Genomic DNA, 27,126 nt, shown 5'->3' on the forward strand with positions numbered 1-27,126 from the left:
ACAGAGACACAGAGACACAGACAGAGACATAGAGAAAGAGACAGAGACACAGAGACACACACAGAGACATAGAGAAAGAGACAGAGACACAGAGACACAGAGAGAGACCTAGAGAAAGAGACAGAGACACAGAGAGACAGAGAGACAGAGAGAGAGACAGTCCCTTCAGTTTTCCACGGTGGCAATTTTATTTGCAAAATAATAAATAAATATAATCATTGCAATATTATCGCATAAAACTGACCCATCACATCAACACACATTTTCCTCATAATATGGTTCATTCAAGCCACACGTCAACAAACCTTCTCCCTCGTCAGCGCATTTTTGCTATAAATCTGAAAAAAATATTGCATATTGCCATGGAAAATGCCTGAATTTGCAGAAGCAAAATCGAACATTTGTGTTGGCAAATATCACAATACTACTCTGCAGGGACTGGAGAGAGAGACAGAAAGAAAGAAAGAAAGAAAGAAAGAAAGAAAGAAAGAAAGAAAGAAAGAAAGACAGAAAGACAGAAAGACAGAAAGACAGAAAGACAGAGTGAGAGACAGAGAGTGAGAGACACAGTGAGTGAGAGACAGAGAGTGAGAGACAGCGAGTGAGAGGCAGAGAGTGAGAAACAGAAAGTGAGAGACAGAGTGAGAGACAGAGAGTGAGAGACGCAGCGAGTGAGAGGCAGAGAGTGAGAGACAGACTGAGAGACACAGCGAGTGAGAGGCAGAGAGTGAGAGACAGAGAGTGAGAGACACAGCGAGTGAGAGGCAGAGAGCGTCGTGGATGTATGTGGAGGGGGCGGGGCAACAGGGCTGTGGGTTTAATTCTAGATACATGGATGTATGTGGAGGGGGGGGGCAACAGGGCTGTGGGTTTAATTCTAGATACATGGGTGGAGGGGTGGGGCAACAGGGCTTTTTAATTCTAGATACATGGATGTATGTGGAGGGGGCGAGGCAACAGGGCTGTGGGTTTAATTCTAGATACATGGATGTATGTGGAGGGGGCGGGGCAACAGGGCTGTGGGTTTAATTCTAGATACATGGATGTATGTGGAGGGGGCGGGGAAACAGGACTGTGGGTTTAATTCTAGATACGTGGATGTATGTGGAGGGGGCGGGGAAACAGAAGGTGAACAGCAGAGGGGCTAAGGACCTTAGAGATGGGGAAAGGGCCATTAAAACTAGAGGAAAGTCTGAGGGACCCCACCCGGAGGGGCAGATCCAGAGTGGAAATCCATACCCTCTGCCCAAGACGGTAGCGGCGACAGCAAACATGCTGACCTCTTCCTCTTGCTCCAGGAAGAGCAGGGGGCTGATATCCCATGGAACACTTGAAGGGCGAGAGACCAGTGGCTGACTGAGCAGGAAAGGGTGTTGTGGGTGTATTCCACCCACATGAGTTGCTTGCTCCAGGTGGTGGGGTTGGCTGAGATGAGGCAATGAAGAGTCTTCTCCAGGTCTCCAGGTCTCACTCCGACTGGCCGTTAAACTGTGGATGAAAACCAGAGGACAGGCTGGCTGACGACCCAATGAAGTTGCAGAACAATTTCCAGAACCGGGACGAGACATGAGGATCGCGACCGGAAGTCCATGGATCAGGAAGACGTGCTGCACCATGAGCTGGGCTGTCTCCTTAAGGACGACTTAGGAAGGGGGATAAAATGTGCAGCTTTTGAAAACCTTTTTCCAACATTTGTTTACAGACAGATTATTTCACTTATAATTCACTGTGTCACAATTCCAGTGGGTCAAACGTTTACATACCGTAAGTTGACTGTGTCTTTAAACAGCTTGGACAATTCCAGAAAATTATGTCATGGCTTTAGAAGCTTCTGATAGGCTAATTGAGATCATTTAAGTCAATTGGAGGTTTAATTCTTATGGTGGTGTTGCCATTTAATGGAGGGAGACCTGTGACGAAGTCCAAGGATTCAAGGAACAAGGTGAGGAACAGGGAATTTTGAAGGAGCTCAGCCGGACTTTGCCACGCAGTCTTGTTCTGTGCAGGCAGAGATGTCAGGAACCAGTCAGGTGGGCAACCAAAAACGTTGTCGGACGAAAGCCATAGTCAGACGGCAGCCAGGATGACAGGTGAGTCTCGAGGAATGTGCCCATTCCAGGACCGGAGCACATGCAGAGTCCGGGACAAACATCCGGCTGCACCTTGCAGACCAGACTTTCTATTACTGATTATTGATAGCAGCCGCGAGACAGAAAGTATGGAGGAATGTCTCTGGGTCTGATGGTGTAGTAGCAAGGCTGTACAGATGTGAGAGTGTGTCAGGCTTCACATTCTTCGACCCCGGGCGGTAGGAGATAGTGAAATGGAAACGAGTGAATAACATGGCCCATCTCGCCTGCCTGGACTTGAGGCGGTTGGCGGTGCGGAGATATTCCAGGTTCTTATAATCCGTCCACACCAAGAATGGATGTTCCGCCCCTTCTAACTCCACCACCGCCATCTTAACCGCTAGTAATTCTCAATTTTTCACATCATAGATCCTCTCAGAGGTGTTAATGCAATGGGAAAGGACGGCGCAGGGATGCAGCTTCTGTTCCTGGGCACTGGGACAGGACAGCACCCACTCCGACGTCCAACCTCCAGGAGATACTGGAGGACGTGCTCTTGAGCTGACCGGGAATAAATTAGGATTTCATTGACAGACACAAAGCTGTTCAACATTTCAAGGAGCATATCATTGACCAGAGCGTGGAACACTGCTGGGGAGCGTTGGTAAGTCCGAACGGCATCATCAGGTACTCGTAGTGCCGCCAGCCATGTTAAAGTCTGTCTTCCACTCATCTCCTTCCCAAACCAGATGCTATATGTTCCCGAAGGGCCAACTTGGAGAAGATGACCGCCCCGTGGAGATGCTTGAAAGTCGAGGAGATGAGTAACGTTTTTTTAACCGTAATGTCAATAAGCTCTCACGGACGCAGGGTCTTGTCCTTCTTCTCCACAAAGAAGAACCCTGCGCCGGCAGGTGAGGAAGATGGACAAACACTCCCTGCAGAGAGTGGACACGACAGGTGAGGAAGATGGACAAACACTCCCTGCAGGGAATGGACACGACAGGGAATTAAGTCGCCCCCGAGGCGATGGTGAGGAAGATGGACAAACACCCCCTGCAGGGAGTGGACACGACAGGGAATTAAGTCGCCCCCGAGGCGATGCGGTGCTTGGGAGAAGATCGATAGCACAGTCGTAGAACAGATGAGGGTTGACAGGAACCATATTGTGGGTGAGTCTGCCAGTAGAGCACCCATCCAGCTCTTTGTCATTTGTCCGGATGGAAAGGGGTTGAGTGGAGATACCCAGCTCCAACACCAGGGTAGTGTCCATAAAGCTCTCTTCGGCCCAAGAGTCAATGAGCTCCTGGATAGAGGGGGTTACCAGTAGTGAGAAATTGGAAACTCCCCGTACTCCTACATACTGATGAACCTGGTCTTTAATTGGGCAGGTAGATAAGAAATGTCCCATAGCTCCACAATATAGACAGCTCTTGGTTTTTAGTCTGTCTAAGACCTCATAAGGAGACAATCTAGCTCTGCCCAGTTACATTGGCTCCTGAGGAGGTGAGTCAACAGCCCCCAGTGATTTCCGAGGGAACTCGGGTGACACTGGATTCTCTCGGAAAGGTACACTTCGGAGATTTCCGGGATACCTCAGAGGCGAGGTGGAATTTGAGGATGAGTGAGGGCAACAAGGAACAGACCCTAACTCCCTCCTACATTCCTGTAGCCGCCCATCAATAAATATGATCAAGGATATGAGGGAGTCGAGGTCCCATGGGCAACGTCTGGGCTGCGAGCTCGTCTTTAAACACCTCCCATAATCTGCAAAGGAATGTGTCGAACAGGGCTTCCGTGTTCCAGGTTCTCTCATGTGAAAATCCATTGCGTAGTCTGCCACAAGATGGGAGTCTTGGTGTAGTTGGAATAGATTACTAGCAGCCTCTCTCCCGGACAATGGAGAATCAAACACTTTGAGGGAGCACTGGGAGAGAAATCGGGAGAGAAATCGGAGAGAAATCGCCTGGCAGGTTCCAGAATCTCCAGGGTAGCGCTCCAGAGGAGGTAAGTGAGGTTCTCTGTACACCAGGGTAGGCTGGGAAGAAGTGCCGCTGTTGGCAGGGTTGCAGAGAGTATGGGGGATTACTGTTGTGGCTTGCTGCCTAGTTGGCAATCAGCTGAATTACAATGTATTGAATGCATGGTCATGGTCTGCCAGGGTATGGAGATTCCAATGAGACTTTTCAGTAACTCCTTGTTTCTTCCAATGGTGGCGCCTTGGGAGGAGACAGCGTTGCAGAGCTGGTCCGAGTGCTGGGTCAGTCATGGCCAGTTCATACTATCACGGCTCAGGCTAAGAGCCAGGTGTAGACACAGGAGGTGGAGAGTATGAGTCTCAGAGTTTATTGCAGTACAAGGGTAGGTCAAGGCAGGCGAAAGTTGTAATCCAAATCAGAGTCAGGCAGGTACAGGATGGCAGGCAGGATCAGACAGAAAGGTCAGAAGACTAGGAAAGACAAAAACTAGAGCACATGAAACACGGGAACACGCTGGTAGGACTTGATGGGACAAGACGAAAACAGAAAACGCAGGTATAAATACACAATAATATAATAGGAGACACCTGATGGGGGAGACAATCAAGACAGGTAAGACAGATCAGGGTGCAACACAATTAGACCCAATCAAATCATGAGAAAACAAAAAGAGAATTACTTGACACATTGGAAAGAATTAACATATAAAACAGAGCAAACTAGAATGTTATTTGTCCCTAAACAGAGAGTACACAGTGGCAGAATACCTGACCACTGTGACTGACCCTAAACAGAGAGTACACAGCGGCAGAATACCTGACCACTGTGACTGACCCTAAACAGAGAGTACACAGTGGCAGAATACCTGACCACTGTGACTGACCCTAAACAGAGAGTACACAGTGGCAGAATACCTGACCACTGTGACTGGCCCTAAACAGAGAGTACACAGCGGCAGAATACCTGACCACTGTGACTGGCCCTAAACAGAGAGTACACAGTGGCAGAATACCTGACCACTGTGACTGACCCTAACTTAAGGAAAGCTTTGACTATGTACAGACTCAGTGAGAATAGCCTTGCTATTGAGAAAGGCCACCGTAGGAAGACTTGGCTCTCAAGAGAAGACAGGCTATGTGCTCACTGCCCACAAAATGACATGGAAACAGAGCTGCACTTCCTAACCATCTGCCAAATGTGTGACCATATTAGAGACACATATTTTCCTCAGATTACACAGATCGTTATCGTAAAGAATTCAAAAACAAACCCCATTTTTGATAAAATCCCATATCTACTGGGTGAAATACAACAGTGCGCCATCACAGCAGCCAGATTTGTGACCTGTTGCCGCAAGAACAGGGCAACCAGTGAAGAACAAACACCAGAAAGTGGTGAAGACGTTCATGGATCAACACAGTGAGGAGGAGCTTTACCTCAACCTCCATCTTGGCTTCCATCTTGGCCTCAGACTTCTTCCTGAAGCACCCTGATTAGGATGTACGCCTCCTAGTGGCCTGCTTCAGTAAAGGTAAGAGTTTAACCATAACCATAACCTCACCAAGCACCCATACACATCACGAGACAAACTCAAGGTAACAGTAATATGGTTTTATAGATTTTAGACTTTAATTTAGTTGTTGTTGGGTTATTGGTTAATCTAATGGATTTTGGTTGTTTTTATTTACAGATTAAAAGATGTTACACATTTCTATCATTTGTAATTGGTTAGTAAATAGTTAGTAAATTCAGAAAGTATATGTTTTGAGGAATTACATTCCTATATGTTTAATACCCAATTAAATGAATACATTCAGCCCATTTCTAAGGATTTGTAAGAAACTTATTTGCATCAAATGGGCGGAGACCAGTCTCAAAATCAAGCGTTTATTCTCAAGAGTACTGACCATGATACAATTTACAACAGGTTATAAACTGAAAATGACGTCATTAGGTTTCAAACTGTCCCGTCCCTCTTCCACCCCGGTACAATGGCAGTATAGTTCTCAAGCCTTCCTACATCGACCCCCACTAGTTTAGATAATTTATGACCAGGCCAAGGTCTCCCTGTGTAGATAAGCATTCTAGCCAGTCTGACGATAAGTTCATCAGTTTCTACCAAGGAACAGACAGTCATTGTTCTAATTCTTGATTATATTTACACACATTATATTCAGTACTAGGATTAAAATAAAATTCATACATCTATACAGTAACATAATAGTATTCTGATAAGTCAGTCCTGATTGAAATGTATACATAATTAGTCATTAAAAATCCCTTAACAGTATACAGACCTTTTGACTTTTTCCACATTTCTTTAGGTAACTGACTTATTCTAACATTTTTATAAATTGTTTGTTTTTTCCTCATCAATCACATTACCCCATAATCACAAAGCAAAAACAGGTTGGTAGAAATTTTAAGGTTCTGTTGAAGACCTTCTTTGTTTGGTGAAATTGTATATATATATTTTTTTTAATATATAAATAAATAACATATACATACGTTTTCAGACCCAGCAAAAACAGGTTCCCAGTTACATTATGCTAATTTAGTATTAATTTATAAAACAGAACTATCACATTTACATAAGTGTCACGCCTTGGTCATTGTATCTTGTGTTTTTGTTATATGTTTGGGTAGGCCAGGGTGTGACATGGGTTTATATGTTGTTATTTCGTATTGGGGTTGTATTAATTGGGAGTGTGTATTATTAGGGGTGTGTCTAGATAGGCTTGGCTGCCTGAGGCGATTTCTAATTGGAGTCAGCTGATTCTCGTTGTCTCGGATTGGGAACCGTATTTAGGCAGCCTGAGTGCGCATTGTATTTCGTGGGTGATTGTACCTGTCTTAGTGTTAGTCACCAGATAGGCTGTATTAGTTTCATTCGTTTGTTGTTTTCTTCTTCCGTTATTTCATGTACCGTATTAGCTTCATTAAAAGTCATGAGTAACCTACACGCTGCATTTCGGTCTGACTTTCTACAAACAACAGACGAAGTTCATTACAGAATCATCCACCACGATTCACAGACCGAGCAGCGTGTGAACTGGCAGGAGCTAAAGGAGGACGATATGGACGGCAGAAGCAGGGATTATACGACGTGGGAAGAAATCGACAGGTGGGCGTCCGACCCAGAGCGAGTGCAAGAGCCCGCCTGGGATTCCCTACAGCAATGCGAGGAGGGCTATACACGGATGGAATCGAAAAGGAGAGCACGGCTATACAGAGCGAAAACCGTAGGTAACGGGGAAAGCGCAGAGAGAGAGTGGCAGAGTCAGGTGTCAGACCTGAGCCTACTCTCCCTGTTAATTGTGAGGAGCAGCAATATGAGGACTTCTGGTCTTGGGAGATGATATTAGACGGAAAAGGACCCTGGGCGCAGCCGGGACAATATCGCCGTCCCAAGGAGGAAATGTCCCAAGGAGGAAATAGAAGTAGCTAAAGCGGAGAGGCGTGAGTATGAGGAGGCAGCACTGCGACGCGGTTGGAAACCGGAAAGTCACCCCAAAAAATGTATTGGGGGGGGCTAAAAGGGAGAATAGTTATGCCAGGTAGGAAACCTGTGCATACTCCCTGTGCTCACCGTTGGGCTAGAGAGACCGGGCAGGCACCGTGTTATGCTATGGAGCGCACGGTGTTTCCAGTGCGGGTGCAGAGCCAGCTGCGACTTATACCAGCCCTTCCTATTGGCCGGGCTAGAGTGGGCATCGAGCCAGGTAAGCTTGGGCAGGCTCGGTGCTCAAGAGCTCCAGTGCGCCTGCACGGTCCGGTCTATCCAGAGCCACCTATACACACCAGTCCTCCGGTAGCAGCTCCCCGCACCAGGCTTCCTGTGCGTGTCCTCGCGCCAGTACCACCAGTTCCAGCACCACGCACCAGGACTCCAGTGCGCCTCGCCTGTTCAGCGCAGCCAGTGCTTTTCTCCCTCCTGCGCTGCCGGAGTCTCCCGCTTGTTTAGCGCAACCAGAGCTGTTCTCTTCTCCTGCGCTATCGGAGTCTCCCGCCTGTTTAGCGCAGCCAGAGCCTCTCCTCTCCTGCGCTGCCGGAGTCTCCTGTCTGTCAGCGCCACCAGTGCTCCCAGTCGGCCCAGCGCGTCCAGTGCGCCTCGCCTGTTCAGCGCAGCCAGAGCCTTTCTCCTCTCCTGTGCTGCCGGAGTCTCCTGTCTGCCCAGCGCCGCCAGTCGACCCAGCGTCACCAGTCTGCCAGGATCCACCAGAAGTGCCAGTCTGCCAGGATCCGCCAGAGGTGCCAGTCTGCCAAGATCTTCTAGATCGGCCAGACAACCTGAATCATCCAGGTCCACCAGCCAGCCAGGATTTACCGGAGCCTACTACCTGCCTGAGCTTCCTCTCAGTACTGAGCTTCCTTTCAGTACTAGGCTTCCTCTCTGTACTGGGCTCCCTCTCAGTACCGGGCTTCCCCTCAGTACTGGGCTGCCCCTCTGTCCCGGGCTGCCCCTCTGTCCCGAGCTGCCCCTCTGTCCCGAGCTGCCCCTCGGTCCCGAGCTGCCCCTCGGTCCCGAGCTGCCCCTCAGTTATGTGGGGATCAGGGTGAGGACTATTAGGCCATGGTCGGCGGAGAAGGTGGATTATCCTAGGACGCGAAGGGGAGGAACTAGGACATTTATGGAGTGGGGTCCACGTCCCGAGCCAGAACCGCCACCATGGACAGACGCCCACCCGGACCCTCCCTATGCTCTTGAGGTGCGTCCCAGAGTCCGCACCTTAGGGGGGGGTTCTGTCACGCCTTGGTCATTGTATCTTGTGTTTTTGTTATATGTTTGGGTAGGCCAGGGTGTGACATGGGTTTATATGTTGTTATTTCGTATTGGGGTTGTATTAATTGGGAGTGTGTATTATTAGGGGTGTGTCTAGTTAGGCTTGGCTGCCTGAGGCGATTTCTAATTGGAGTCAGCTGATTCTCGTTGTCTCGGATTGGGAACCGTATTTAGGCAGCCTGAGTGCGCATTGTATTTCGTGGGTGATTGTACCTGTCTTAGTGTTAGTCACCAGATAGGCTGTATTAGTTTCATTCGTTTGTTGTTTTCTTCTTCCGTTATTTCATGTACCGTATTAGCTTAATTAAAAGTCATGAGTAACCTACACGCTGCATTTCGGTCTGACTTTCTACAAACAACAGACGAAGTTCATTACAATAAGTATGCAGACCATTTACTCAGTACATTGTTGAAGCACCTTTGGCAGCAATTACAGCCTCGAGTCTTCTTCGGTATGACAATACAAGCTTTGCAAACCTGTTTTGTGGAGTTTCTCTCATTCATCTCTGCAGATCCTCTAAAGCTCTGTCAGGTTAGATGGGGAGTGTCGCTGTACAGCTATTTTTCGGTCTTTCCAGAGATGTTCGATCTTGTTCAAGTCTGTGCTCTCAAGAACATTCAGAGACTTGTCCCGAAGCCACTCCTGCGTGTGATCAGTTTGAGGCTCTGAGCACTTTGGAGCAAGTTTTCATCAAGGATCTCTCTGTACTTTGCTCCATTCATCTTTCCCTCGATTCTGACTAGTGTCTCAGTCCATGCTGCTGAAACATATCTCCACAGCATGATGCTGCCACCACCTGCTTCACCGTAGGGATGGTGCCAGGTTTTGTCTATAATATAATAATATAATAATAATAATATAATAATATCTAGACACGACACTTGGCATTCAGGCCAAAGAGTTCAATCTTGGTTTCATCAGACGGGAGAATCTTGTTTCACATGGTCTGAGAGTCTTTAGGTGCCTTTTTCCAAACTCAGAGTAGGCTGTCATGTGCCTTTTACTGAGGAGTGGCTTCTGTCTGACCACTCTACAATAAAGGCCTGATTGTTGGAGTGCTGCAGAGATGGTTGTACTTCTGGAAGGGTCTACCATATCTACAGAGAAACTCTGGAGCTCTGTCAGACTGACCATCGGGTTCTTGGTCACCTCCTTGACCAAGGCCCTTCTACCCCGGTTGCTCTGTTTGGACAGGCGGCAAGTTCTAGGAAGAGTCTTGGTGGTTCCAAAATTCTTCCATGTAAGAATGATGGAGGCCACTGTGTTCTTGGGGACCTTCAATGCTGCAGAAATGTTTCGGTACCCTTCCCCAGATCTCTGTCTCGACACAATCTTGTCTCTGAGCTCTACGGACAGTTCTTTCGACCTCATGGCTTGGTTTTTGGTCTGACATACACTGTCAACTGTTGGACCTTATAAAGACAGGTGTGTGCCTTTCCAAATCATGTCCAACCAATTTTATTTACCAAAGGTGGAGTCCAATCAAGTGGTATAAACAAGGATGATCAATGGAAACAGGATGGATCTGAGCTCAATTTCGAATCTCATAGCAAAGAGGCTGAATACTTATGTAAATACGATATTTATGTTTTATTAATTTAATAATAGATTTGCACAAAAAAAATCTAGAAACCTGTTTTTGCTTTGTCATTATGGGGTATTGTGTGTAGACTAATGAGAGAGAAAAAAATGTCATCCATTGTAGAAAAAGGTAACAAAATGTGTAGAAAGGGACGGGGTCACGTTCTAACCTTAGTTCTGTTACTGTGTCTGTTTTAGTTGGTCAGGGCGTGAGTTGGGTGGGAAGTCTACATGAATACTTCCCGAATGCTCTGAGTTCTTTCGATGTTTTGATGTTTTGATGTTTTCTAATTGTTCCTTATCAAACCATTTTTCAGAAAAAAACAATTTGGTTTGTTTCTGATGTTGCATTTCTTTGGTTTTCTCAGATTTGCTTTTGATGCTGCTTTTTAAAAATATACAATTGATGTTTCTAGTAGCAGAATTTACTCTGTCTTTATTGCTTTAGTATTGTGTGTTATTGAAAACCGGTATAAAGTTCATCATTTCAGTTTAATGTTTTAATTCATTTCTCTACAATGTTTGGAGTCCATCAATTTTTATTTAAAGTCAGTATTTCTGTTTAATTTTGGCAGAAACACGTTGATCTGTGATCTGACAGTGGTGTCTGTGGTCTGACAGTGGTGTCTGTGATCTGACAGTGGTGTCTGTGGTCTGACAGTGGTGTCTGTGATCTGACAGTGGTGTCTGTGATCTGACAGTGGTGTCTGTGATCTGACAGTGGTGTCTGTGATCTGACAGTGGTGTCTGTGATCTGACAGTGGTGTCTGTGGTCTGACAGTGGTATCTGTGGTCTAACAGTGGTGTCTGTGATCTGACAGTGGTGTCTGTGGTCTGACAGTGGTGTCTGTGATCTGACAGTGGTGTCTGTGATCTGACAGTGGTGTCTGTGATCTGACAGTGGTGTCTGTGGTCTGACAGTGGTGTCTGTGATCTGACAGTGGTGTCTGTGGTCTGACAGTGGTGTCTGTGATCTGACAGTGGTGTCTGTGATCTGACAGTGGTGTCTGTGATCTGACAGTGGTGTCTGTGATCTGACAGTGGTGTCTGTGATCTGACAGTGGTGTCTGTGATCTGACAGTGGTGTCTGTGATCTGACATTGGTGTCTGTGATCTGAGTGGTGTCTGTGATCTGACAGTGGTGTCTGTGGTCTGACAGTGGTGTCTGTGATCTGACAGTGGTGTCTGTGATCTGACAGTGGTGTCTGTGATCTGACAGTGGTGTCTGTGGTCTGACAGTGGTGTCTGTGATCTGACAGTGGTGTCTGTGGTCTGACAGTGGTGTCTGTGATCTGACATTGGTGTCTGTGATCTGACAGTGGTGTCTGTGATCTGACAGTGGTGTCTGTGATCTGACAGTGGTGTCTGTGGTCTGACAGTGGTATCTGTGGTCTAACAGTGGTGTCTGTGATCTGACAGTGGTGTCTGTGGTCTGACAGTGGTGTCTGTGATCTGTGGTCTGACAGTGGTGTCTGTGATCTGTGGTCTGACAGTGGTGTCTGTGATCTGTGGTCTGACAGTGGTGTCTGTGGTCTGACAGTGGTGTCTGTGGTCTGACAGTGGTGTCTGTGATCTGTGGTCTGACAGTGGTGTCTGTGGTCTGACAGTGGTGTCTGTGGTCTGACAGTGGTGTCTGTGGTCTGACAGTGGTGTCTGTGGTCTGACAGTGGTGTATGTGGTCTGACAGTGGTGTCTGTGATCTATGGTCTGACAGTGGTGTCTGTGATCTAACAGTGGTGTCTGTGATCTGACAGTGAATGCACTAATGGAGGGGTCAATGTGATCGATGGCATAATCGACTACAATTGTCTCAAGAGCTGTGTAGTAAGTAAACCGACCTAAAGAGTCCACTCTGATTCTACCATTCAGCATGTACAGCATGTACAACCTCGACAGGCTGTCTCTGTCTCAGACAATCCCTGGAAAACTCTCAAAGAATCCAGACAGACTCTCAGAGCATAGAGAACCAAACAACCAGGATCTGCTCCATCAGTATTGGGAAACACTCAAAGAATCCAGACAGACTCTCAGAACATAGAGAACCAAACAACCAGGATCTGCTCCATCAGTATTGGGAAACACTCAAAGAATCCAGACAGACTCTCAGAACATAGAGAACCAAACAACCAGGATCTGCTCCCTCAGTATTGGGAAACACTCAAAGAATCCAGACAGACTCTCAGAACATAGAGAACCAAACAACCAGGATCTGCTCCATCAGTATTGGGAAACACTCAAAGAATCCAGACAGACTCTCAGAACATAGAGAACGAAACAACCAGGATCTGCTCCATCAGTATTGGGAAACACTCAAAGAATCCAGACAGACTCTCAGAACAGAAATGGAACAATACATCATACACCAACTCATTGAAATTGAGGAATACATTGGTCTGAGCATCCTCTGGTAAAATTGGAACTCCCTAAACAAACCACACAAAGAAGAATTGGAAGAATCTAGAAGAAGAATCTAAAATGGTGATCCATTGACAAACCACTTTGAAGAACTAAACGGAAATATTTAATTGAGTTCGAAACAAAATTAAATATATGAAAAACTTGTAATACTTGAATTTGCCATTAAAGACAACCACAACCCTCTGGATTCCCCAATAACAGTAAAAATAAATATTTGAAAAAATACAGGCCCTGAAACCCAAAAAAAGGCTTTCAATACTAATGGAATATTATTAAACTAAATAATAAAATAAACAGACATAAAATGTAGCACCTCCATATTTAAACTGTTTGCCAAAGTGTTGAGTGCAGGCATCGGGATCCAGGGAATAATAACACCAATTATAAAAAAATATATAAATATAAAAATACTAATTTGACCCAAACAATTATCGTGGTGTTTGTGTCAACAGCAACCTGGGGAAAATATTCTATGTCATCATGAACAGCAGATTGCTGCACTTTCTCAGTTGAACACAATGTCCTGAGCAAAATTGGATTCCTACCAAATGATCGAACATCAGACCATATTTATACCTCACACACCCTAATTGATAAACATGCAAATCAAAACTAAATGTTCTCATGCTCTGCACACCCCCCCCCCCCAAAAAAAAAAAAAACATTTGATTCAATTTGGCATGAAAGCTTTTTACTGAAATTAATTGAAACTGGTGTGGATGGAAAAACATATAATGTCATCAAAGAGATGAACACAAATAACAGATGTGCCGTCAAAATGTGAGATAAACAGACAGATTTATTTTCCAGAGGGTGTGAACAACTTCATCTCAAGTCTATTTAATATCGATATAAATGAATTGTCCAAAACGCTTGAGCAACCAACAGCCCCTGGTCTCAGTCTTAATGACAGAGGATGCCTCCTGTATGAAGAGGACTGTCCCTCACTAAAGAGGGTTACAGCAACTTGTAGATCATATGAAACAATTCTGTCAGACGTGGGCCCTGACGGTCAATCTCAAAAAGACTAACAGTTAAGAATGTATAGCTTTATAACAGTGTATTGTTTAATAACAATGTATAGTTTTATAACAGTGTATAGTTTAATAACAGTGTATAGTTTAATAACAGTGTATAGTTTAATAACAGTGTATAGTTTAATAACAGTGTATAGTTTAATAACAGTGTATAGTTTAAATAACAGTGTATAGTTTAATAACAGTGTATAGTTTAATAACAGTGTATAGTTTAATAACAGTGTATAGTTTAATAACAGTGTATAGTTTAATAACAGTGTATAGTTTAATAACAGTGTATAGTTTAATAACAGTGTATAGTTTAATAACAGTGTATAGTTTAATAACAGTGTATAGTTTAATAACAGTGTATAGTTTAATAACAGTGTATATTGTTTTATAACAGTGTATAGTTTTATAACAGTGAACGGTATATTGTTTTATAACAGTGTAATAACAGTGTATAGTTTAATAACAGTGTATAGTTTAAATAACAGTGTATAGTTTAATAACAGTGTATAGTTTTATAACAGTGTATAGTTTTATAACAGTGTATAGTTTAATAACAGTGTATAGTTTAATAACAGTGTATAGTTTAATAACAGTGTATAGTTTAATAACAGTGTATAGTTTAATAACAGTGTATAGTTTAATAACAGTGTATAGTTTAATAACAGTATATAGTTTAATAACAGTATATAGTTTAATAACAGTATATAGTTTAATAACAGTATATAGTTTAATAACAGTGTATAGTTTAATAACAGTGTATAGTTTAATAACAGTGTATAGTTTAATAACAGTGAACGGTATATAGTTTAATAACAGTGTATAGTTTAATAACAGTGTATAGTTTAATAACAGTGTATAGTGTATAGTTTAATAACAGTGTATAGTTGAATAACAGTGTATAGTGTATAGTTTAATAACAGTGTATAGTTTAATAACAGTGTATAGTTTAATAACAGTGTATAGTTTAATAACAGTGTATAGTTTAATAACAGTGTATAGTGTATAGTTTAATAACAGTGTATAGTTTAATAACAGTGTATAGCTTTATAACAGTGTATAGTTTTATAACAGTGAACGGTATATTGTTTTATAACAGTGTGTAGTTTTACAACAATGGTTTTATGTAATGCATCAAAACGTAGTCCCACGCGTAGCTGATAAATAGACTACACTATTACTTTATCCAAAGTAACACCTATGGTTCTATTTTAACAAACGTATCCCGATGTTAAATCTACGGCGCTATAGGTTCAGTGGTGTGTCAGAAATATTTTAGCTATTTTCGCTATTTCAATTATCGACGCACTTGCTGACATTGGCGCGAAAGGGCTGGGTATTAATGAATAAAGAAGTTCTGGGTGTGTCGAGGCTTGGCCCCTCACTGGCCAATCAGAATGTGCTCACGAGTTGTGGGTGTGTCGAGGCTTGGCCCCTCACCGTTATCTACTGCTGTGGAACCAGTCTTCATTATAGTAGGCCGTTATCTACTGCTGTGGAAACCAGTCTTCATTATAGTAGGCCGTTATCTACTGCTGTGGGAACCAGTCTTCATTATAGTAGGCCGTTATCTACTGCTGTGGGAACCAGTCTTCATTATAGTAGGCTGTTATCTACTGCTGTGGGAACCAGTCTTCATTATAGTAGGCCGTTATCTACTGCTGTGGAAACCAGTCTTCATTATAGTAGGCCGTTATCTACTGCTGTGGGAACCAGTCTTCATTATAGTAGGCCGTTATCTACTGCTGTGGGAACCAGTCTTCATTATAGTAGGCCGTTATCTACTGCTGTGGATAATATTATAGTAGGCCGTTATCTACTGAGTGGATAATATTATAGAGGCCGTTATCTACTGAGTGGATACTATTATAGAGGCCGTTATCTACTACTGTGATACTATTATAGTAGGCCGTTATCTACTGAGTGGATAATATTATAGTAGGCCGTTATCTACTGAGTGGATAATATTATAGTAGGCCGTTATCTACTGAGTGGATAATATTATAGTAGGCCGTTATCTACTGAGTGGATAATATTATTATATAATATTATAGTAGGCCGTTATCTACTGAGTGGATAATATTATAGTAGGCCGTTATCTACTAGTGGATAATATTATAGTAGGCCGTTATCTACTACTGTGGATAATATTATAGAAGGCCGTTATCTACTGAGTGGATAATATTATAGTAGGCCGTTATCTACTGAGTGGATAATATTATAGTAGGCCGTTATCTACTGAGTGGATAATATTATAGAAGGCCGTTATCTACTACTGTGGATAATATTATAGAAGGCCGTTATCTACTGAGTGGATAATATTATAGTAGGCCGTTATCTACTGAGTGGATAATATTATAGTAGGCCGTTATCTACTGACTGTGGATAATATTATAGTAGGCCGTTATCTACTGAGTGGATAATATTATAGTTTATCTACTGAGTGGATAATATTATAGTAGGCCGTTATCTACTGAGTGGATAATATTATAGTAGGCCGTTATCTACTGAGTGGATAATATTATAGTAGGCTACTACTGTGGATAATATTATAGAGGCCGTTATCTACTGAGTGGATAATATTATAGTAGGATAATAATATATAGTAGGCCGTTATCTACTGAGTGGATAATATTATAGAAGGCCGTTATCTACTACTGTGGATAATATTATAGTAGGCCGTTATCTAATGCTGTGGATAATATTATAGTAGGCCGTTATCTACTACTGTGGATAATATTATAGTAGGCCGTTATCTACTACTGTGGATACTATTATAGTAGGCCGTTATCTACTACTGTGGATAATATTATAGTAGGCTGTTATCTACTACTGTGGATAATATTATAGTAGGCTTATCTGAGTGGATAATATTATAGAAGGCCTGTGGATAATATTATAGTAGGCTTATCTACTACTGTGATAATATTATAGTAGGATAATATTATAGTAGGCCGTTATCTAATGCTGTGGATAATATTATAGTAGGCTCTACTACTGTGGATAATATTATAGTAGGCCGTTATCTACTACTGTGGATAATATTATAGTAGGCCGTTATCTACTACTGTGGATACTATTATAGTAGGCCGTTATCTACTGAGTGGATAATATTATAGTAGGCCGTTATCTACTGAGTGGATAATATTATAGTAGGCCGTTATCTACTGAGTGGATAATATTATAGTAGGCCGTTATCTACTGAGTGGATAATATTATAGTAGGCCGTTATCTACTGAGTGGATAATATTATAGTAGGCCGTTATCTACTACTGTGGATAATATTATAGTAGGCCGTTATCTACTACTGTGGATAATATTATAGTAGGCCGTTATCTAATGCTGTGGATAATATTATAGTAGGCTGTTATCTACTACTGTGGATAATATTATAGTAGGCCATTATCTACTACTGTGGATAATATTATAGTAGGCCGTTATCTACTACTGTGGATAATATTATAGTAGGCCGTTATCTAATGCTGTGGATAATATTATAGTAGGCCGTTATCTACTACTGATGATAATATTATAGTAGGCTACTACTGTGGATAATATTATAGTAGGCCGTTATCTACTACTGTGGATACTATTATAGTAGGCCGTTATCTACTGAGTGGATAATATTATAGTAGGCCGTTATCTACTGAGTGGATAATATTATAGTAGGCCGTTATCTACTGAGTGGATAATATTATAGTAGGCCGTTATCTACTACTGTGGATAATATTATAGTAGGCCGTTATCTACTACTGTGGATAATGTAGGCCGTTATCTAATGGATAATATTATAGTAGGCTGTTATCTACTACTGTGGATAATATTATAGTAGGCCATTATCTACTACTGTGGATAATATTATAGTAGGCCGTTATCTACTACTGTGGATAATATTATAGTAGGCCGTTATCTACTGAGTGGATAATATTATAGAGGCCGTTATCTACTACTGTGGATAATATTATAGTAGGCTTATCTACTACTGTGGATAATATTATAGAGGCCGTTATCTACTACTGTGGATAATATTATAGTAGGCCGTTATCTACTGAGTGGATAATATTATAGAGGCTCTACTACTGTGGATAATATTATAGTAGGCCGTTATCTACTACTGTGGATAATATTATAGTAGGCCGTTATCTACTACTGTGGATAATATTATAGTAGGCCGTTATCTACTACTGTGGATAATATTATAGTAGGCCGTTATCTACTACTGTGGATAATATTATAGTAGGCCGTTATCTACTACTGTGGATAATATTATAGTAGGCCGTTATCTACTGAGTGGATAATATTATAGTAGGCCGTTATCTACTGAGTGGATAATATTATAGTAGGCCGTTATCTACTACTGTGGATAATATTATAGTAGGACTACTGTGGATAATATTATAGTAGGCCGTTATCTACTGAGTGGATAATATTATAGTAGGCCGTTATCTACTGAGTGGATAATATTATAGTAGGCTATCTACTACTGTGGATAATATTATAGTAGGCCGTTATCTACTGAGTGGATAATATTATAGTAGGCCGTTATCTACTGAGTGGATAATATTATAGTAGGCCGTTATCTACTGAGTGGATAATATTATAGTAGGCTGTTATCTACTACTGTGGATAATATTATAGTAGGCCGTTATCTACTGAGTGGATAATATTATAGTAGGCCGTTATCTACTACTGTGGATACTATTATAGTAGGCCGTTATCTAATGCTGTGGATAATATTATAGTAGGCCGTTATCTACTGAGTGGATAATATTATAGTAGGCCTAGTACAGACACTGTGGGAACCAGTCTTCATCAGTTTGAGGCCTAGGGTAAGGAGGGTCTTGGGTTTTGAACACATGAAATGGGAAAACAAGTCATTTTCTCAGGAAAATAACTTCTAAATACGAGGTTCTCGTCTTTCGTTCCATGATGTGTGTCATGGAAGGGGTTTTAACGCACATCCTAAATGGGGCCTGTACCGGCTAAAATAATGTGGTCCTGCCTTCAATTCATAGATAAAAAAGAGAATGTCAGCTCATTGTTTTACTCCACTCAAACCTGGTATTTTAATAAAGCTTTGGTGATTAAGATTTATTTCCAAGCGGTCTCAGGAGCCAAACCCTTTATCCACAGTCTTGTCTACTTTGTGAATGATTTGGGGCAGATTAAAAAAAAGAGGAGAGGAGGCTATGCTTGGTTTTTAATCAAATAAAACAAAATGGGGAAGAAAAAAAACATGTTTTTTTTTTAAATGTTTCTAAACAGGAAGTATCCAGGAACCAAAAGGACCTTAGGCTTCTCTTGTCCCATGTTCATATGGGCGGTGTGCGTCACGGCTGGATAGGCTGCGTTCCCATCGTCAAAATTCATACCCTAACTAACTGTGTCACTGCTAAAACAGGATACACCTAAAAATATTTCAGCCCCGCCCGTCTGAGCACAAGAGAGAGCTGATATGACAGACAGGTAAAAGAAGAGAGAGCTGATATGACAGACAGGTAAAAGAAGAGAGAGCTGATATGACAGACAGGTAAAAGAAGAGAGAGCTGATATGACAGACAGGTAAAAGAAGAGAGAGCTGATATGACAGACAGGTAAAAGAAGAGAGAGCTGATATGACAGACAGGTAAAAGAAGAGAGAGCTGATATGACAGACAGGTAAAAGAAGAGAGAGCTGATATGACAGACAGGTAAAAGAAGAGAGAGCTGATATGACAGACAGGTAAAAGAAGAGAGAGCTGATATGACAGACAGGTAAAAGAAGAGAGAGCTGATATGACAGACAGGTAAAAGAAGAGAGAGCTGATATGACAGACAGGTAAAAGAAGAGAGATATGACAGACAGGTAAAAGAAGAGAGCTGATATGACAGACAGGTAAAAGAAGAGAGAGCTGATATGACAGACAGGTAAAAGAAGAGAGAGCTGATATGACAGACAGGTAAAAGAAGAGAGAGCTGATATGACAGACAGGTAAAAGAAGAGAGAGCTGATATGACAGACAGGTAAAAGAAGAGAGAGCTGATATGACAGACAGGTAAAAGAAGAGAGAGCTGATATGACAGACAGGTAAAAGAAGAGAGAGCTGATATGACAGACAGGTAAAAGAAGAGAGCTGATATGACAGACAGGTAAAAGAAGAGAGAGCTGATATGACAGACAGGTAAAAGAAGAGAGAGCTGATATGACAGACAGGTAAAAGAAGAGAGAGCTGATATGACAGACAGGTAAAAGAAGAGAGAGCTGATATGACAGACAGGTAAAAGAAGAGAGAGCTGATATGACAGACAGGTAAAAGAAGAGAGAGCTGATATGACAGACAGGTAAAAGAAGAGAGAGCTGATATGACAGACAGGTAAAAGAAGAGAGAGCTGATATGACAGACAGGTAAAAGAAGAGAGAGCTGATATGACAGACAGGTAAAAGAAGAGAGAGCTGATATGACAGACAGGTAAACTTGTCGAACCTGGAGTCAGGACTGAAGGAAAAAAAACGTCAGCACGGCCAGTTTTTAAAACGACGAAATTTCAAAAGAATATGCGTTTGCCACTAGCGCCGTCTTAACTCCACTCTAAAATATAACCCCTAGTGTCATATTAAGATGTGTACGGTGTACCGTATGGTACATTTACGTCAACGTCAACTACGTTAATGTAAACAACACCGGATGACTGAATTCATTCTGCAATGTTTCCATTTTTACAAATAACTATCATACATAATAACACAACAACTATTACTGAGGGGGAAAAAACAGTAAAAGTCTAAAGGGGAAAAGAGTTTATGTTTATCATCCAAATATAATCGTTTGACGGATTGCTGCACATAGTTAGTAGTTAGTACTACCTGATATAACTGATCTGTTCTCCAGTGGAGCGACTGACTGCACTGCAGTTGACTTCATTAATATCTAATGGTGCGCCTGGCGGGTCTTAGTGGAGCTGGCAAACACAAGGTGTGTTACTGCACACACACACACACACACACACACACACACACACACACACACACACACACACACACACACACACACACACACACACACACACACACACACACACACACACACACACACACACACACACACACACACACACACACACACACACACACACACACACACACACACACACAGACACAGACACAGACACAGACACAGACACAGACACACACACACACACACACACACACACACACACAGACACACACACAGACACACACACACACACACACACACACACACACACACACACACACACACACACACACACACACACACAGACACAGACACAGACACAGACACAGACACAGACACAGACACAGACACACACACACACACACACACACACACACACACACACACACACACACACACACGCACACACGCACACGACACGCACACGCACACGCACACGCACACGCACACGCACAGGCACAGGCACACGCACGCACGCACGACACACACACACACACACACACACACACACACACACACACACACACACACACACACACACACACACACACACACACACACACACACACACACACACACACACACACACACACACACACACACACACAGACACACACACACAGACACAGACACAGACACAGACACAGACACAGACACAGACACAGACACAGACACAGACACAGACACAGACACAGAAACAGACACAGACACACACACACACAGACACACACACACACACAGACACACACACACACAGACACACACACACACACAGACACACACACACACAGACACAGACACACACACACACACACACACACAGACACAGACACACACACAGACACAGACACAGACACAGACACACACACACACACACACACACACACACACACACACACACACACACACACACACACACACACACACACACACACACACAGACACAGACACAGACACACACACACACACACACAGACACAGACACACACACACACACAGACACAGACACACACACAGACACAGACACAGACACGCACACACACACACACAGACACACACACACACAGACACACACACACACAGACACACACACACACAGACACGCACACACACACACACACACAGACAAGACAAGACTGGGAGCAGACTACAAACATATGATGAGAGGAGAGACAGACAGACAGACAGACAGACAGACAGACAGACAGACAGACAGACAGACAGACAGACAGACAGACAGACAGACAGACAGACAGACAGACAGACAGACAGACAGACAGACAGACAGACAGACAGACAGACAGACAGACAGACAGACAGACAGACAGACAGACAGACACTCTAACTCAAAGGTTGTGTAGTAGAGGTAGAGGTTAAAACAGGGGTTCCACATCAAACCCAGAAGTCAACCCCAGGACATGGAGCAGACGGCTATGGGAATATCCGACAGACAGGCAGACAAGACAAGACTGGGAGCAGACTACAAACATATGATGAGAGGACACACACACACACACAGACAGACAGACAAGACTGGAAGCAGACTGAAAACATTCAATGAGAATGGGGAAGGGTTGATGGAAGAGGGGGCAGGGACAGAACAGAACAGACAGTTACAGCGGTAGCAGATATGACCCATATTCTCATCTACAGCGACCAGAGATTCATTAACGTCACACGAGCGATGAGAGGGAGAGAGAAGCAAGGCAGGGTAGTAGACACAACACTGTTGATCAGCGCGTGTCAGAAAGCAGCCACCTCATGAATGTTTCATTCTATTGTCTGGGACAGCTGAGACGACTGGAGGACTATCAGCATCGCCATCACACACCGAGCTGAACTACTGTCTGACAGACAAGACTGTTGTCTCTTCTTCCTTCCAGGCTCTCTGTCTCTCTCCCCATCACACACCGACCTGAGCTACAAACCAGGAGAGACTGCCGTCTATTTCTCTCTCTCTCTCTCTCTCTCTCTCTCTCTCTCTCTCTCTCTCTCTCTCTCTCTCTCTCTCTCTCTCTCTCTCTCTCTCTCTCTCTCTCTCTCTCTCTCTCTCTCTCTGTCTCTCTGTCTCTCTGTCTCTCTGTCTCTCTGTCTCTCTCCCCATCACACACCGACCTGAGCTACAAACCAGGAGAGACTGCCGTCTATTTCTCTCTCTCTCTCTCTCTCTCTCTCTCTCTCTCTCTCTCTCTCTCTCTCTCTCTCTCTCTCTCTCTCTCTCTCTCTGTCTCTCTGTCTCTCTGTCTCTCTGTCTCTCTGTCTCTCTCTCTCTCTCTCTCTCTCTCTCTCTCTCTCTCTCTCTCTCTCTCTCTCTCTCTCTCTCTCTCTCTCTCTCTCTCTCTCTCTCTCTCTCTCTCTCTCTCTCTCTCTGTCTCTCTCTCTCTCTCTGTCTCTCTCTCTCCCTCTCTGTCTCTCTCTCTCTCTCTCTCTCTCTCTCTCTCTCTCTCTCTCTCTCTCTCTCTCTCTCCTCCCTCCCTCCCAGAATTAGAGGCCAGGTCAAAGAGGACACAGAGCAACTGTGATGGGGCTGGATGGTGTTCAGAGATAGATGGGGGAGGTTTAGAGACAGATGGGAGGGGTTTAGATACAGATGGGAGGGGTTTAGCAACATGTGGGGGGGGGGGTTAGAGGCAGATGGGAGGGGTTTAGAGACAGATGGGAGGGGTTTAGAGACAGATGGGAGGGTTTAGAGACAGATGGCAGGGGTTTAGAGATAGATGGGAGGGGTTGAACAGAGCTGAAGGATGGGACTGGATGGTGTTCAGAGATAGATGGGAGGGGTTGAACAGAGCTGAAGGATGGGACTGGATGGTGTTCAGAGATAGATGGGAGGGGTTTTGAGATAGGTGGGAGGGGTTTAGAGACAGATGGGAGGGGTTTTGAGATAGGTGGGAGGGGTTTAAAGACAGATGGGAGGGGTTTAGAGAGCGATGGGAGGGGTTTAGAGCCAGATGGGAGGGGTTTAGAGACAGATGGGAGTTTGAACGGAGCTGAAGGATGGGACTGGGTGGTGATCAGAGATAGATGGGAGGGGTTGAGGGGAGCTGAAGGATGGGACTGGGTTGGTGATCTGAGATAGATGGGAAGGGTTGAGGGGAGCTGAAGGATGGGACTGGGTGGTGATCTGAGATAGATGGGAGGGGTTGAGGGGAGCTGAAGGATGGGACTGGGTGGTGATCAGAGATAGATGGGAGGGGTTGAGGGGAGCTGAAGGATGGGACTGGGTGGTGATCTGAGATAGATGGGAAGGGTTGAGGGGAGCTGAAGGGTGGGACTGGATGGTGTTCAGAGATAGATGTGAGGGGTTGAGGGGAGCTGAAGGATGGGACTGGGTGGTGATCTGAGATAGATGGGAAGGGTTGAGGGGAGCTGAAGGATGGGACTGGATGGTGTTCAGAGATAGATGGGAAGGGTTGAGGGGAGCTGAAGGATGGGACTGGGTGGTGATCAGAGATAGATGGGAAGGGTTGAGGGGAGCTGAAGGATGGGACTGGGTGGTGATCAGAGATAGATGGGAGGGGTTGAGGGGAGCTGAAGGATGGGACTGGGTGGTGATCAGAGATAGATGGGAAGGGTTGAGGGGAGCTGAAGGATGGGACTGGGTGGTGATCAGAGATAGATGGGAAGGGTTGAGGGGAGCTGAAGGATGGGACTGGGTGGTGATCAGAGATAGATGGGAAGGGTTGAGGGGAGCTGAAGGATGGGACTGGGTGGTGATCAGAGATAGATGGGAAGGGTTGAGGGGAGCTGAAGGATGGGACTGGGTGGTGATCAGAGATAGATGGGAAGGGTTGAGGGGAGCTGAAGGATGGGACTGGATGGTGTTCAGAGATAGATGGGAAGGGTTGAGGGGAGCTGAAGGATGGGACTGGATGACCACTACAGTAGTTGTGTGGTTGAGTACCTCATTCTTGTCTTTCTTTGGCACTTGAACACTAGGGACGTGTCTGTCGTCAACACCAACTTCGAGGAATTGGTAGGCCTGTTCCGTGTATTCAACAACTGAGGTGGAAACTCTGGCTTGTTTTTCCATACTGTTCCTATCATCATCAGCTTCCTCTTGGGGAGCTCCTGTCCCAGCTTGTGTGAAGTAAAACAGTTATTGCATGTGATGTTGTGGCCACGGAGCCCCTGTGTCACGTCCAGGACAACCCGCATCCCTTGGTTCTTCTCAGGGGCTCCTCCACCGGGCTTCTTCTCAGGGGCTCCTCCACCGGGCTTCTTCTCAGGGGCTCCTCCACCGGGCTTCTTCTCAGGGGCTCCTCCACCGGGCTTCTCCTCAGGGGCTCCTCCACCGGGCTTCTTCTCAGGGGCTCCTCCACCGGGCAACTTCTCAGGGGCTCCTCCACTGGGCTTCTTCTCAGGGGCTCCTCCACCGGGCTTCTTCTCAGGGGCTCCTCCACCAGGCTTCTCCTCAGGGGCTCCTCCACCGGGCTTCTTCTCAGGGGCTCCTCCACTGGGCAACTTCTCAGGGGCTCCTCCACCGGGCTTCTTCTCAGGGGCTCCTCCACGGAGCTTCTTCTCAGGGGGTCCTCCACCGGGCTTCTTCTCAGGGGCTCCTCCACTGTGCTTCTTCTCAGGGGCTCCTCCACCGGGCTTCTCCTCAGGGGCTCCTCCACCGGGCTTCTTCTCAGGGGCTCCTCCACTGGGCAACTTCTCAGGGGCTCCTCCACCGGGCTTCTTCTCAGGGGCTCCTCCACGGAGCTTCTTCTCAGGGGGTCCTCCACCGGGCTTCTTCTCAGGGGCTCCTCCACCGGGCTTCTTCTCAGGGGCTCCTCCTTCTGACTTCTCCGTATCCACGTGCTACTGCCACACATATGATTAGGCAGCATCACAGGCAGCCCAGATCTTGATTCCATATTTTGCGGGTTTAGACGGTATGTACTGCCTGAAAGGGGCAGCGGCCCCTAAATGGCATAAGCTGCTCATCAACAGTAACGTTGGGCCCAGGGTTGTAAAACAGGGGTAGGCAGTCCACCCACTTGTCCCACAATGACCTGATTGTAGCTAGCTCGTCTCTCTGCCACTGAGCAGAGAGAAGCTTTCCTCCGGTACTCCTTCTCATCTTCATGCCGAGTTCATCGGCAATTTCTGTCTCTTTGTTGTAGCTCTGACCTTAGAAAATATGACAGATTAAATCTTAAATTATTTCTGAAGGCCAGGAGTGTCGGGAGGGGAGGTAGAAGGCAGTGTTAGGGAAGGAGGGAGAGGGGAGTGTTAGGGAAGGAGGGAGAGGGGAGTGTTAGGGAAGGAGGGAGAAGGGATTGTTGGGAGAGGGGAGTATTGGGGAAGGAGGGAAGGGGAGTGTTGGGAGGTGGAGGTAGGGGGGAGTATTGGGAGAGGGGAATGTTGGGGAAGGAGGGAGAGGGGAGTGTTAGGCAAGGAGGGAGAGGGGAGTGTTGGGAGGTGGAGGTAGGGGGAGTATTGGGAGAGGGGAGTGTTGGGGAAGGAGGGAGAGGGGATTGTTGGGAGAGGGGAGTGTTGGGGAAGGAGGGAGAGGGGAGTGTTAGGCAAGGAGGGAGAGGGGAGTGTTGGGAGGTGGAGGTAGGGGGAGTATTGGGAGAGGGGAGTGTTGGGGAAGGAGGGAGAGGGGATTGTTGGGAGAGGGGAGTGTTGGGGAAGGAGGGAAGGGGAGTGTTGGGAGGTAGAGGTAGGGGGGAGTATTGGGTGAGGGGAGTGTTGGGGAAGGAGGGAGAGGGGATTGTTGGGAGAGGGGAGTGTTGGGGAAGGAGGGAGAGGGGATTGTTGGGAGAGGGGAGTGTTGGGGAAGGAGGGAAGGGGAGTGTTGGGAGGTGGAGGTAGGGGGAGTATTGGGAGAGGGGGGTGTTGGGGAAGGAGGGAGAGGGGATTGTTGGGAGAGGGGAGTATTGGGGAAGGAGGGAGAGGGGATTGTTGGGAGAGGAGGGAGGTAGAGGTGAGTGTTGGGAGAAGGGAGAGGGGAGTGTTAGGGAAGGAGGGAGATGGGAGTGCTGGGGAAGGAGGGAGGTAGAGGTGAGTGTTGGGAGAAGGGAGAAGGGAGTGTTAAGGAAGGAGGGAGAGGGGAGTGTTGGGAGGTGGAGGGAGGGGGAGTATTGGGAGAGGGGAGTGTTGGGGAAGGAGGGAGAGGGGATTGTTGGGAGAGGGGAGTGTTGGGGAAGGAGGGAGAGGGGAGTGTTGGGAGGTGGAGAGAAAGGAAGTGTTGGAAGGTGGAGGAGGGACAGGGGAGTGTTGGGAGGAGTACAGGGAGTTTTGTGAGGTGGAGGGAGTTGTGAGTGTTGGGAGGATTACAGGGGAGTGTTGGGAGGAGGAGGGAGAGG

This window comes from Oncorhynchus gorbuscha, linkage group LG11 (genome assembly GCF_021184085.1).
Source record: "Oncorhynchus gorbuscha isolate QuinsamMale2020 ecotype Even-year linkage group LG11, OgorEven_v1.0, whole genome shotgun sequence".
NCBI classification, from domain to species: Eukaryota; Metazoa; Chordata; class Actinopteri; order Salmoniformes; family Salmonidae; genus Oncorhynchus; species Oncorhynchus gorbuscha.